This window comes from Coccinella septempunctata, chromosome 3, assembly GCF_907165205.1.
Source record: "Coccinella septempunctata chromosome 3, icCocSept1.1, whole genome shotgun sequence".
In the NCBI taxonomy this organism is placed as follows: domain Eukaryota; kingdom Metazoa; phylum Arthropoda; class Insecta; order Coleoptera; family Coccinellidae; genus Coccinella; species Coccinella septempunctata.
This window is the reverse complement of record NC_058191.1, coordinates 9,270,342-9,284,787: the sequence shown is the minus strand read 5'-3', so window position 1 is coordinate 9,284,787 and position 14,446 is coordinate 9,270,342. Positions and strand designations below refer to the sequence as shown.

Sequence of the window (14,446 nt, the reverse complement as noted above, 5' to 3'; positions counted from 1 at the left end):
TTCAACCAACAATGGGGAATTCTCCTCAATTTGGGTTATGACTGCAAATGCAAGTTTAAACTGAATAATTATGAGTTTCATTCGTGATTTTTTCAAGTTCACCGCGGAAACTATTCAACAGCCATGTTTGTCTATCTCATCAAGATAATGTATTTGTTGTCCTTTATTATCAAGGCATATTTCAGTCGATGTTGCCAACTTGTGCAATCCTCATGAAACGCTTTAAATTTTAAATACCCATTTTTATTTTTCATTTTTAAGTGCTGAAAATAATTTTTCTTGGGAAACGGTTATTTCAAAATGTGACGTTTCAAATATATTTTATAAAAAATACATCATTTTCGTCAGAAGGAGTATTCCCTATTGTGAAACCGTGCATGGAAGTTATTGATATTTTATAAAGCGATATGGAAAACACTAGGGAATCATGACTTTTTAGTGGGGTAGTAATTAATGAATGATCTGAAATTAAAATCTCAATCACAAAAATAAATGAATATATAATTAATACGTTCTTGCATCTCTTGTCAATAACTACCCTACGAAAAACCAATGTTCTCTATAATACTTCAGGAGTATTAATCGCCCCTAAAGTGTATGTAATTAACCTCAAAATAAAAAAAAACAATTCTAATTCAATAATTTCATTTCATCCCTTTATTGAAAAAAAAAACCGATCAACCTCCAAATCACACTCAGTAACAAAAGGTCAATCCATTTCAGTTACAAAAAGTTAGGGTTAACTTAAAAAAAAAATTCACCCTTTCTCAGTCAAACATGATAAACAATAAAAATTCAACTGTTCGAGCATTCCCCTACAAAACAGTAAACACCGGAGACATGAATTTTGTACCATGCTTTTTACTCACTCCATAGTAGTACTTATTACTATCATCAGTCCTTAGTCAAAAATGGAAATTTGTAATATGACAAAATAACCATATTAGCTGAGGGCAACTACGCCAGCTCCTTCCTCGAATTGCATCCGCTTTTCTATAGTTTCCGTACAACAGTCTCTTATTCAGCTCGAAAGCTATCCTCACTGCGAAAGCTCGAAAGAGCACAGTCGATAATCTCAACTTTTAATTCCAGCACGACGCTCGGAAAGTCGAGCTTCTTTCAAACGTAACTCTGGAGCGGAGTATTGTAAGGATGCCTTTCATGAGACTTTGGCAGTCGCACTGATAGCCGGATATGTTTGAGCAATCTTCCGCTAGAGACTCCGGAATCAACAGAGTTATTTTTCAATGGGAGTTGTTATCGTTTATCCCTTGTGAACATTATTCTTGTACCTTTCATGTGATATGAATTGTTGAGTTTATAAACACCGAATTAATAAATGCTGAGTTATATTTTGATTACCTGTAATAAGAGGACTGAAAAAGATTGTTTTCCATTTGAAGATACTGCTAATAGCCCCGTCAAATAAGCATTCAAATATTATATGAAAAAATTGCAACCAAGAAACTTAGTGCTGGTATAGCTTCAGATATAATCCAATATGAATATTCTAGGTTTTCAAAGGTGAGGTTTTTTTTTGACAGAAGGTAGAACTCATCAAAATAAGTCGTTTCACAAAAAATTGTCTATATCAAATATCCAGGATGGCTGAGATACAACCCCTAGAAGTTCGACAAAATTTCATTGAATTTTAAGTATGGGACTGTGGAAGGTGACTCCGGCATCGAAAAAATGAAACAAACCGTAAACATATGGTTGGACCACGAATGGTTCAGTACCAAGCTCAACGGATTAGATGCATCAGGTCACTTCTGCGAGAGTCATAATTGTTGTATCGTGCAATTTAGGGTGAAAAAAAAAAGTTGAAAATCGAGGCAGTTTCTTGAAAGTGCTTATGTTAGTTATGTTGAAAGAGTGCTATGATGTTTCCTCATTTCATCCTAATTTTACGACGATTTTTTTAATGTTCGAACAAGAAGATTGTGATGCCTATTGTGACAAAATTCGTGAATAATTTGGAAGAATTTTATTGGTTTGATTTTGAAGTATTGTCCTACTTTTTACGATTGTGTCCTAAGTCTCTTCTGTCAGTTGGTATCGAAATGAGGCATTTCATAAAATCGTGTAAGATACTGAAAAACCATGAGGACAATTCGGCAATCCTAAGTTTCCAATTTCATTACCACATAAATATTGAACGAGCCAATATCCTAAACAAAACCACATGTTCGAATCAGGTGATTTTTCCCAATGCTTTGCGATAACTGAGCTAACAAACGGTCGTATTAGGATCTATTTCAGTAATCATTTTCAATTTTTTTTCCACTTTGTCATTTTGAAAGTTTTATATCGATGATTTTTGGTGAAACGCTTCATTTTGACCAGTTCTACCTTCTGTTGAAAAAAAGCCTCACCTTCAAATACACCACCCTGTATATGACTGCAGATTTCGAAAAAATGATCGATTTATATCACTCCTATAAAATTTGAAACAAGAGATATGAAGTTTTACAGTATCATAGCTTTTAAAAAGATCAAGTTTTCCATCACTCCAATTCTTACTGGAAAGAAGAGGCATCGCAATGCTGCGGTGCGTAGTGCCCATGAAAGTCAAACCCTCATCAATCAAAAAGCAAGGGGGTTCTCCTGAAAATATAGATCATAACATACCCTAAAATTACGCTACTGGTGACCGAGTCACCACGGGGCTAATTGGTCATCACAATACCATATAACCTTATTCAGTTGTAACCGGGATATGAATGAGATTTTGTTGACTATTTGACGATTTGAATGGAAAATTGATTTCGGTTAAATTTCCTTAATTATTGGTTTGTTCTATATTTTGACCTCTCCGGCAAAAGTATCATACTTTTGAAGGTTCTGATTTTATAATATAAGTGCTCCACCTGAGATAGGGAGGAGCTTCTATCTCTCCATAATACGTAGTTTATTAGATATAAATATAATAATTCTTACAGAAGTTTTTATGTTGGACGAACCACCTCCTTTGTAATGCTTTTTTATAGAGGTGGGATAAAAGCCTTTTTCCATCCCCTTCATCAACCTTCAAAAGTATGTAGCCAAAACATACGAGTCCTGCTGATATTGATAGCAAAATTTCAGACCCCTAAAAAACGTATAGGTACCTACTAACTTGTCTACCTACTGAATATCAAAAATTCAAGAAAATGAACTGACGCGACGTCTTTTCGAAAAAAAAAACTGTCGTTTTACTGCCATGGATTCACGAATTAACTATGCCAAATTCCCAACATCAAAGAATGTTTGATATATCTACATAATTAAAACATGTTCTCCTCTATCTGAACTTAAAATCAGGTGAGTAAACTACCCCCATATTTGAACCACAATGCTTAATTCAATACCGATACAGATTTAAAAAATCATCCAGATTAAAATACCTAAATCCTAAATTCTGAATAGAGAATTCACTTCGGTTGATTTGAAATTGATCGTATTGAAATTTTCTCGGTTCGTCTCTTTTCTAGAATACAGAACGAAAAAGTATAATGAATTAAAGATCTGCCTGAAATTTTGCTGAGGATTCGAAGTTGCACAATACTGAGCCGAAAGCTGATCTTATCATCTGTACCTCTAAAACATGGGCGTAGCCAGAATTCTTTACTAGAAAGGAGACTGAGCCTAGATTTCAAGATACGACTTTCAATTTTTTTCTTATCGCAGTCCTCTTGAATTTTTCTGGTGAAAAGTGAAAAACAATAATTGTATTGAAATGAGACTAAACTCGTGAGTTTATCTTCACACTCAAAGTAGCATGTTTCTCCACAGTTTTGTCATCAAGCGTTAAGATTTTTGGATTGGCTAGTAAAAATGAGTTGAGGGACAAAAGAAACAGAAGTTTAATTCCGCACATTGTGTCCTTGTATGCTCATTCCCAACTTCTTAACAGAATGCTTATCTACTATTGAAAATATATGTGGAATTCGTAAAAAATTTTATAAATTTTTTTAATTTCCAAAAATACTTTCGCTATTTTCACATTAGCTTCTTCATTTTCAGCCAATGGGCGTAGTTACACTAAAGCTTAGCCGGCTGAAGATAGTAGAAACTAACATAAGCATATCCCCGAAGCTAAACCTAAGTTTGGCCGGGTGATCATAAGTTTATCTAATTTTATTTGTCTATCCTTATAGTCATAACATATGCATCAATATGAATGAAGTCTAGCAATTTAACGAATCATCTCCAAATCTACACAGATACTACTCAAAATTGACAAAACTCTCGAGATAATAAAATATCACCATACAATTTATCTTTATCTAGAACACATTCTTCATTAATTTCGCCAGTTTTTTAAAGATTTTAGGTATATATATATATATATTCTTTTGAAAAAGAGTGTTACAAATTTTTACAATCTGAAAATAACAATGAAGCGGGTGTAAAGAAATGGAACAAGAGACAGATCCTAAAAACCTGTTCCACGTTCCAGATCTCAGTGTAAGCAGAGGAAAAATGTCAACGGGGTACCATACATATCTTCGTATGATACATGAAAAAAACAATCCCATAAAAAAACATTCCGAATGATGTGACACCAACTCCAGGCGAATGATGTTCTGAATAGAAGAACGACAGAACCTCCAATGTTCTATCATCGCCGATTTGTTCCAAGCGTTGCATTATACATGGCAGCAAATCCGATATCGACTGCGAGGTTAATGAAAACTTCATTCCTCGATGCGGCAGTTTGGGTAAACTCATTGAAAGGATATTTCCAGAACGGTAAACAAGAATTGATGATATCGGAAGTATCTGTACCGGAGCCTGACGCTGTTTCAATTCGCGAATCCTGCAAACTTCGATAATCTCGGAATGATGTACTTCTAATTGATCGCATTCATTATCGGGACTAATTTTGACAGTTATTTTCAGGCATGAATACCAGACCTTTTCAACCTACCCTACAGCAAGGATTAATTACATGAGAATTGAGAATTCAAACTTTCAACAGAGGAATAAGCAACTTTTGATTGAGGATAAACAAAATAAAGTAGCATAACCTTCTGCCGATACTATGAATAAGTTTACAGCATCGGTGGACCGTCAGGGAAAAATATAGATTTTTCGTCGAAATCTAAAGCAGCTGGAGAACGCCACACAATAGTAGGCAACATCTGAATTGTTTTGTTTGACATCGACATTTCGTTTTTGTTCATAATGAAAGTGAAGTCGCACTTATTCACGACACGCCAAAGGTTGGTATTGTTTAGTTTTTTGAAAACCTGACACAGTATCAACTCTTTCTACCTTGAAATTTATCATTTTTAATATACATCAACCGAGACATCAACTCTCAAATTATGAATAACAATAATAATATATAATAATAAATCTACAAAGAGACTCAAACAAAACTATCGGTGCGATCAAACTTATAATTTCTTACTGTTTGCCCTGTGACTGAAGAGACCCCAACCGGGACTTACAGATCCTTCCACACTCCGGGCATGGATAGTCACCAACCAGATCTGGCCGCCGCTGTATTCTTCTCAGGTCTCCACTATAACTGTGGACCAAAGACCTCCACTGTGATCTGTCTAACTCTAGTTGTTCCCAGTTATGATTGGCATTAATTGATTTTAGGGATTGATGCAGTATATCATTAAACCGCTTATACTGGACTCCTGGTTTCCGAGTTCCCTCTGTGAATTCGCGATACAGAGCTATTTTGGGGAGTCTTGTGTCTTGCATCCTCAGAATGTGGCCACCCCATCTGAGTCGGGATCTCGTTACTTGAGTCTCAATTGTTATACAACTCGCGCGTTGCAAGACTTATGTATTCGAAACTTTGTGGAACCATCTGATGTGCATTATTTGTCTGAGAATATGTTGTTGCTTTCCTTCAAGCTGTTTTATATGTTTCATATAAGCGTTGGAAGGACCACTTCTTTGTAAACAGCAGTCTTGGTCTTCAGATTGAGGTCATGATTTTGAAACACTCTGTTCTTCAGCTTCCAGAATGCCCGTAATGCCGAATTGGTACGGTTGTGTATTTCCGTGTCCAGGTTAGCCCTAGTATTTATGAAGCTTCCGAAGTATTTGAACTACTCGACCTGCTGTAGTGTTTCATCCTCCAGGCTAATATCTGTTTGAAGTCTTTCTGTCGGACTTAAAAGTATTTTGGGTTTGTCAATATTGAGTCTAAGGCCTAAATCTTCGTATATATGTATGTTTATAGGTGTCCAACATTATCTGTAGATCCTCTGGGCTGCAAGCGATAAGTGCGCAGGCGTCTGCATATTGATATTCCGTGATAAACTTTGTACGGTTTTTTGCTCTGAGGCGCTTCAGGTTAAACAGGCCTTCATCAATTCTGAATCTTACTCCATCACCTCTTACAGACATACTCAATGTCAGCAATTATCGAGACAGCTATGGCAAAAATGTTGAACTGTAAAGGTGCTAAAACGCAGCCTTGTTTTATTCCAGAGTTGGTTAAGAAATGGTCGGGTGTAGAGCCATTATGCTGTATTCTAGCTGTGTTGTTGGTATGGAGGCTTTTACACCCTATCTTAGAGTACTTCCAAGCAGGCATCAAAGTTTCTGATCTTTTACTACTGAATGGGGTGGTCGAGTATCACATGATCAGAAATTTATTCACAAATACTGAGACTGGTGCATACACACTGCGTCAATTTGAGAAGGAACTTTATATCTCGGTCCCCTTGGAAAATCAGAAAGTATGCAGAAAGAAGTGAACATTTATTCGTAGGGGACATTTTATGCGTTTAGTTCCAATGAATGAGCAACCACTAAAATCTTAAATGGAAGGGAGGTCGAGTGGCACCGTGTTTCGATTGTTCTTCCCAAAATGTCATACAATTGATCTTTTTTTAGTACTTCCAAAAAAAATAAAAAGATAATAGTAGAATAGTTACGATAGCAAGAGTTGCAATCAAACATGAAAATAATGAAAAATGTTTTAGTATAAAAGATTTTCGAAATGTTGTTCATTATTTTGTAGACAAAAATTCAACCATTTTTCGCATTCGACCTTACCGAATAAAAAATGTCCGACTTTGATGGGGATTTCATCATAGTACAGAAAATTAATTGAAGAAAGTTCAAGTGTGAAATTCATTACTATATAATGAAGACCTGAGAGAGAAATATCGATGTTTCTCAAGAGAGATCAAGAAAAGGGATTAACTACAATTATTGTATAATATTAAAAAGATCGAAGTTTTCTATTGAAAGACAGTGATGTCTTCTGAGGATAACTCACAATATGCATTTAGATTGTAGTTTCAATCCAAAATGATATTCCATTTTGGGAGGTCTTTTGACTGGTATGAAATGAATGAATCAATATGCAAAGGAATTTATTTCTGATGGAAAATTTGCTTGCAGTATATTTTTTAACTAATATTTCACAGCGACAAGTTGAGGAAGTGCAAATTTAGGCCAGAAATTAAATTGAGATTGATTTGAGACTAGCCCCACATTGCCAAGTGACGGCTGCCTCGGTGTGGTGTGAAATTGAAAAAAGAGGGAAGGCACAATGCAGTCTTTACAATGGTACAGTGTACACTAGCGTGTTCCAATAATATTAAACGAGCGAGGCCGATGGTTTAATAAGCTAGTTATGTTATATCGTGTTATATTTAATGTTGACTCTCAACTTTCGGCACGTTCGGTACGGATTTTTTATGTTGTTTTTGAAATAATAAAAAATACAACAAAACTTCATTGGAATAAGGATTTTGCTTGTTTCAACTTTTCCATTTGTTTCCTAGCACCCTGACATGTCACAATCTTCATGTCAGCCTGGCACGTAATTCCAATCTTTCATTGGTTTCAAAACATAGACATAGAGACATGGACTGTGCATTCCCTTTCTATCTATGCATAAAATACGGTCAAAAAAAGTGACAGAGAGAAACTGAACATCGGGCATGCAGTTGTCTTTTTCTAGAATTTTGATTAGTCCACACTCACCTCTAAGTGAACAAAAAAAAGACAGGTAAATGCCCGACGATCATTTCTCTCTTTCTATGAAATAGACAATTTTATGGTGGTATTGCTCAGTCCATGTCTCTATGTCTATGTTTCCAAATGACATTTAGTGAAGGATATTTCCGCATTGTTGTGTGATAAATAGATTGAAAATCTATGTCGCGCTTAGACATAGACAAAGGCTTATGTTGCCTAGATTCGCATCACTCATGTTGCAACGTTTTTTTAGTTTGAACCCTGTAAAGTTGTTTAGGTAATGATCAGATGTGCTCATTGAGTAACGGGTTGGACCAGACAGTTTCTGTTTAGTCAAGGTAAAGAAAATTTTTGTTTTTATGTGATCGGTGATGGTTACTGTTTTAGAGGTTAAGTTTAGTGGTCAGTTAGACGTCGCCCTGATATTGTGGCCATAATGTAGAATTCAAATGAAGGCATCATTCCTAATATTATTGTTTTCAACTTTCTCCGATCAATATTGACGTCTGTTCATTTTCCACCGTTCGGGGTGAAATTCCACGTCGATCATTAAAACGCTCTCATGCCGTTCCAAAACTGCACAGCACATTCACAACGTAAACAGCCACTCGAACAGCAACCCGACTGTTACACGAACCTTTCAAAATGGCGTCGGAAAACCAACACAAACTGCGAACCACTCAATTAGACTACAGGCCGCTGTTTGATAACAATAAAGCCCGCACTTCAACTGTTCGAGGGTCCCAGATATGTCGACAACCACCTCTCGAATAAAAACTATATAGACAATAGGGTGACAACCGGCGATCGATCAAAGCCTGGAGTTCGTGTTATTTTCCGACGGAAAATTCTCATCAATCAAGTGACCTCTGATTGATAGCCACCTCATATTATATGACTCGTCGATGTTTGGCTTTCCGACGTAGTTCGGCGACCTGACGTGTGTACGGTCAATTTTTTTATATTTTTTTTTGTAGGAATGGGCGCGGTTCGGTCAGGAAAATGGAATAATGATCATCATTTGCCGCTTGATTTGGTTGTTTTCATATTTTTCTCTACGTTCGTTTCTCAACGATAGAAAATGTTATGGGCGGTTCTCATTTTGTTGACATATTAATGACATCTTGTAGCGATTTCGAAATACGTGGGAAGACAGTTGGTGTATTTCAATTCGCTCACTCGTCTGAATATAAAAATAATCGGTACTTTGGCAAAACAACAGAAGTAGTTTAAATCTACCCATGACCGATTCCTGCGGAACACCACCAGTAAATCGTTCTCTATCTGATCTTTACATGTCATCCTGAAACTGTTGAAATTTGTTTTTCAGGAATCTCGTGATCGAATCCAATCCTTTTGTGCCATAGAATTTGGTCTTTTTCAGAAGTCATTGGTGGTCAATGCTATCAAAAGCTTCACTCATATCACAAGAGGACAGCTTGCTTTTTTCTTTCGTCATTAGCAGGGGGATTTTTGCTATTACTGTTGTTTGATTTCGCAATTTTGTCTTTCACTTTAAATAATATTGGGTTTACAAAAATCCATATTTCTGTTTTTTATCGCAGATCCAGAATCTCCAATCGGACGGGTTGATTGACTTAAGTTGTCATTCAACCTGGGTTTCCTGCATTATGGATCGGAATAAATTTACACTTCTATATTCGATCAAGGATGTACTTAAAGGCTAAATTACGAGGATGTATTGATATCTAGTTAGCCTAGACCAGTTCCATGCATAAAAAAATTTTGCATTACACCATAGCAACGATCAATAACTCATCAGAAGTGTCAGTGTGAAGTTTGAGGTCAAAAAAGTAAACCAGAGTTACGCAATAAATTGAAAGAAAGAAGATGTCCATTGAAATTGTGAAAATTGAAAAATTGGAGCATCGAGCCATCATCAAGTACCTTTATTTAAAAGGGTTTAGAGGTAAGCAGACTTACTTATGCTTAATACTCTTGGTGATCAATGTCCTTCCTATGCGACCGTGAAAAATTGGACTGCAAGCTTCAGAAGAGGTAAATTTTCCATTGAAGATGATGACCGATCGGGAAGGCCAGATTCTGTGTCAGTCCCCGAAAATATCGATGCAATTCATGACATGATTTTAAAAGACCGTCAAATTGGGCTAAAACGGATATCTGAAGAACTGAATATGTTATACGAACGCGTTCATCATATAATTCACGTCAATTTGGACATGAGAAAAATTGCTGCAAAATGAATCCCCAAATGTTTGAATGTTGACCAAAAGTTTGCAAGAGTAGAAGCATCGCGTTCGATCAGTAGTCGATTTGAAAACCATGTAGACTCCTTAAACCGAATTGTTACTATGGATGAGGCTTAGGTACATTTCTACGATCCAGAAACAAAGCAACAATCGATGGAATGACGACATTCTGGTTCTCCAAGACCTAAGAAGTTTCGTGTCCAAAAATCTGCTGGAAAAGTTCTTGCTTCAGTTTTTGGGGATTGCCATGGAGTAATTTTGATTGATTCTTTTCTGTTATTCTTTCAATTTGTTAAGGTTTGCAAGAAAAAATATGTTATCTGCTTCTTAGATGCCCCAATAGATTTTGGTGACTCCTAGGATAGCTTTTAGCTGTGTCTTGCAAATTCGAGGATATACTGGCAATCGTTTGAATAAAACGGCAATAAAGATCGAATAAAGCAACTCTACGTATGAACTCGCTTTTTAGCGTTCGTTTGGGAGTAAAATAATAGTTGAATGTGATGGGTGAAGTGCAATGAGTGATTGAACGAATTCTGAGTATTGAGATGTTGCAATTGCAAGAACACCTGAAATATAACAGAATATGAAAAAAAAAATTTGAATCAGACTCTTTTCGTTAAAATTCTTTCAGAAACTTCAACTCCCATATATTTTTTATCCATCACATCCAAACACATTTAACTTGTACCTGATTAAATATAGTACTCAGATGTATGATGAATTGAGAAACCTTCGAAAAAGTACATCTTGAATGGGTTGCCACCCATTTTAAAGTATGGTAGTACGCACACAAATGCATTGATTTCTGCCTCAACTAAAAATTTAATTTTTGTCGAAAAACTCGTATTCACGTGAATATTCGGTTCACTGTCTTATGTGAGCCACCGAGTTGTGACTGACTCGTTGAAAGCAAAGCGTATAGGACATGCAACAGTTTTCGAACGAATATAAACCTGCAATCATCTCCACCCTAATAACAAAGATACAGGTTTTCCTTAGTAAATATTTCGCGCAAAACTTCTTTGAAACTGGAGGGTTCATATCTATTAAATCTCCCCTATATATTTACATGCACCTGTGTACTGAACAACGACCAGCTGTGTCCTCATCAACCTGTAAGCTGGAGTTTCACGAGCGTTCATCAGAAAACGTCCTCAAATAAGTTACCGAAAATGGTCGCTTGTATTTAAATGGTTCTCAACTTGAAGTTTCAACCAAAATCGTGAAACTTACATCCAAATCCATGCAAAACTAAGAGCAGGGAACAAAAAAAAACCTCATTTGTTGGGATGCAGAGTATCAATTCATCGGTTTTCAAACATCAATGAGTAATATCATTTATGCGCTTCTGGCTCAGATTGGCCAAACAGAAAAGGTACTTAGTGACCTCTATCTAATATGAAAAGAGGAAATAATATTTAACGACTGGCTCAAAAAAAGCATACAGACATAAAACATGCAACAGCTTTTGAATTATATGAAACAGAGAGCAGGCGAGCAGGGCGGCATCTCCACCCTAATGTAAAAGATCCAAAAAAACTTTCTCTGAGAAAAAACATTTGCTTCCAATTCGAGGGCGCCAAATAAATCTGCAAATATTCAAATGTATGAAGAAGGGGAAAATAAATTCAAACAGAATCCCAAGCAGTAGGTGAAAAACACCTTCTACAGTTTATTTTTTCAAAGATTGAATGTATTTTTGATAAGATTTTTTTCGCAACTCAAGTGAGATGTCTGATTTCCATTGATGAAATCGCGATTGTCCCCAATCTTTATTTAATGAAGACGTAGGTAGGCAATACGTGAATAGCAGGGCACGTAAGTCCAGCCCAGAGGAATTTGTTAAAAATAACTCCACACATCACAGATGTACTGAGAAAACTACTCATGCGCAAAACACACCTTGAAGTAATTAAAAAATCCGTTTTTTCTCAATCAAACACCAGCAGGATGGAGCATTAACGGCGCGTGCAAACGAAACTGACACTGTCGTCGATGGTAAACGCGAGAACCGTCCGGAAGACTAGGGGAAAACTATGGAAAAACTGGAAAGAACAGTAACGATACATGAAGGTTATCACTACTATAGGGAGGACGCACTACGTTAGCGTTGTGTGATAAAAGCGCGACTACCGTGGGGTGCTGATGCGTTCACGACTGCGCCGGTTTTCCAACGCCCCACTGTATTGCTAGGGCGTGCTGTAATTCAGGTTCGGCAAGTTCACCCTTCCAGATCGACGGAAACGCTTGATCTTCGATCAGTTGATGTTTGGAATATGGAATATGGTTCGATATATAGTGATGAATCGAATTGGAGTTTCTGACTGTAATTTTCGAATATCTGAATTTATTAGTTATTTGCAGATTATCTGAACCTAATCAGGTCCAACTGTTTTTAAATTCATGCAGGGTGGGCCATCTATAACTGTAGACCCCGAATTTTGAGCTTTGGCATGGAATAACGAAAAAACGCTCGGACAGGTCAAATTTTGTTGAAAGGGGGACAAAGAAGGGTGTTCAAATGAGTTTGATATCTCTACCCCTCTAGCTGTAACCCCTAACAGCTCTCATTTTTGAATAGGGAAAAGGGGTCGAGCAGCACCTTGTTGGAAAGGCAATTCAATTTCCTGCATCAGTGTTCTTTTCATCGCTTTATTATTATACAGAGTGACTCAGTATTCCATCAATAACTTTCACACGCCGAATTTGGATCTTTGGGATGAAAAAAAGCTCAGACGGGTCAAAAAATGATTTCGATATCGATCGAGAAAAAAAATAATACGCTCATGCACGTGATTGAATTACTTTTTCAACAAAGCTACTCGATCTATTCAAAAATAATTACCCTAAGTGGTAGGGGCTAGAGGAGTGATATCGAATTCATTTTTTGACCCGTCCGAGTGTTTTTTCCATCTCAAAGATCTAAATTCGGCTTGTGAAAGTTATTGATGGATTACTGAGTCGCTATGTATAATGATAAAGTGATGAAAAAAAAAATACACTCATGCAGGAAATTGAATTGCCTTTCCAACAAGGTGTTGCTCGACCCCTTTTCCCTATTCAAAAATGAGAGCTGTTAGGGGTTGCGGCTAGAGGGGTGTAGTGATATCAAAATCATTTGAACACCCTTTTTTGTCTCCCTTTCAACAAAATTTGACCTGTCCGAGCGTTTTTTCGTTATTCCATACCAAAGCTCAAAATTCAGGGTGGAAAGTTATGGATGGCCCACCCTGTATGTATCTGTCTGTTTGTAGGGATAATCTCCGGATTGAATGAACCGATTTTCATGCAACTTTCAAAGAGTACTCTCAAATTGAGGCGTCACAGTACATTTTGTTTCTCAACATCCTAATATTCTGTCGCCTTCTTGAAGGAAGTGGAAATGAGTGAGAACTGCAAACTGCATCTGGAGCTTTAGTTTATTTCTCCGTTTGTCATTTTCACAGAATGACTTTCCAAATTTCACTTCGTCCGTTTTCTAGTGTTTGGTGGATAAGGAAAAATAATCAGTTTTGTGAGAACTTGAAAATCCAGCTGTTCTGAAAATTTTCTTTAACAGTTATAACGCAACAATCGTACAATCGAAACATGAGAGTCAAAAACAGAAAGACGCCGAATTCTTAGTTGTTGTTAAGTATTGCTATTGAGGCTATTGAAGATGTTCGAATAATTTATATCAAATATTGGAACCACTGACTAATCAGATTTTGAGGAGTCCGAAGAATCTCACTGATATCAATGTTATTGATGTTACTTCACTCCTCGTTTCTTGTTTGATACCTCTCAATATTTTTCTTATTATACTTAAATGTATATTTTTATTGTAGATATATGAAATATAATATGTTGAAATATCTTTTTTACTCTTCTAAAATACATAATAATTAATATATCTTAAGCTTTCACATATTTATATTTCCTCCTACAATTCAATCGAATCACACCACTAGCTGTTTTTCTTGACATACTATAAATATGATCTAGAGCAAATTCGATTGTTCACACACAATACGATTTTGGTGTGCTTTCGTGTTTAGACAATCAATCTGTTGATTGTCATTTGTACTGGGTGTCCCAAATTAAATGCTTCCTGAGAGCATTTCGAAAACAATAAGATTTGGCGAAAACATCTTCAAGCCCCAGGTTTATAATTTCGAAATAATCAGAAATCAGATCTTTAATATCTTGCTTCATTCTCGAGTTACAAAGCGTTTCTGCGAAAGGTCTCTTCTTCATAGCGACACATTTTAGCAAAAATATCGTAAGGC

At 36.4% G+C, this 14,446-nt stretch overlaps 1 protein-coding gene across 13 annotated transcripts in view; it reads right to left on the bottom strand.

The window, feature by feature from the left end:
• The window catches only part of LOC123309250 (protein turtle), a 258,830-nt gene that overhangs the window by 83,568 nt on the left and 160,816 nt on the right, over nt 1–14,446 (bottom strand). The window contains exon 1 of one of the 13 annotated variants that reach the window (XM_044892252.1): nt 12,081–12,298. The exons of the other annotated variants lie outside the window; for them this stretch is intronic. The gene's annotated coding sequence lies outside the window, so the exon portion shown is untranslated. Of the gene's footprint in view, nt 1–12,080; nt 12,299–14,446 lie in introns of those variants that run through there. 13 annotated transcript variants of the gene reach the window in all.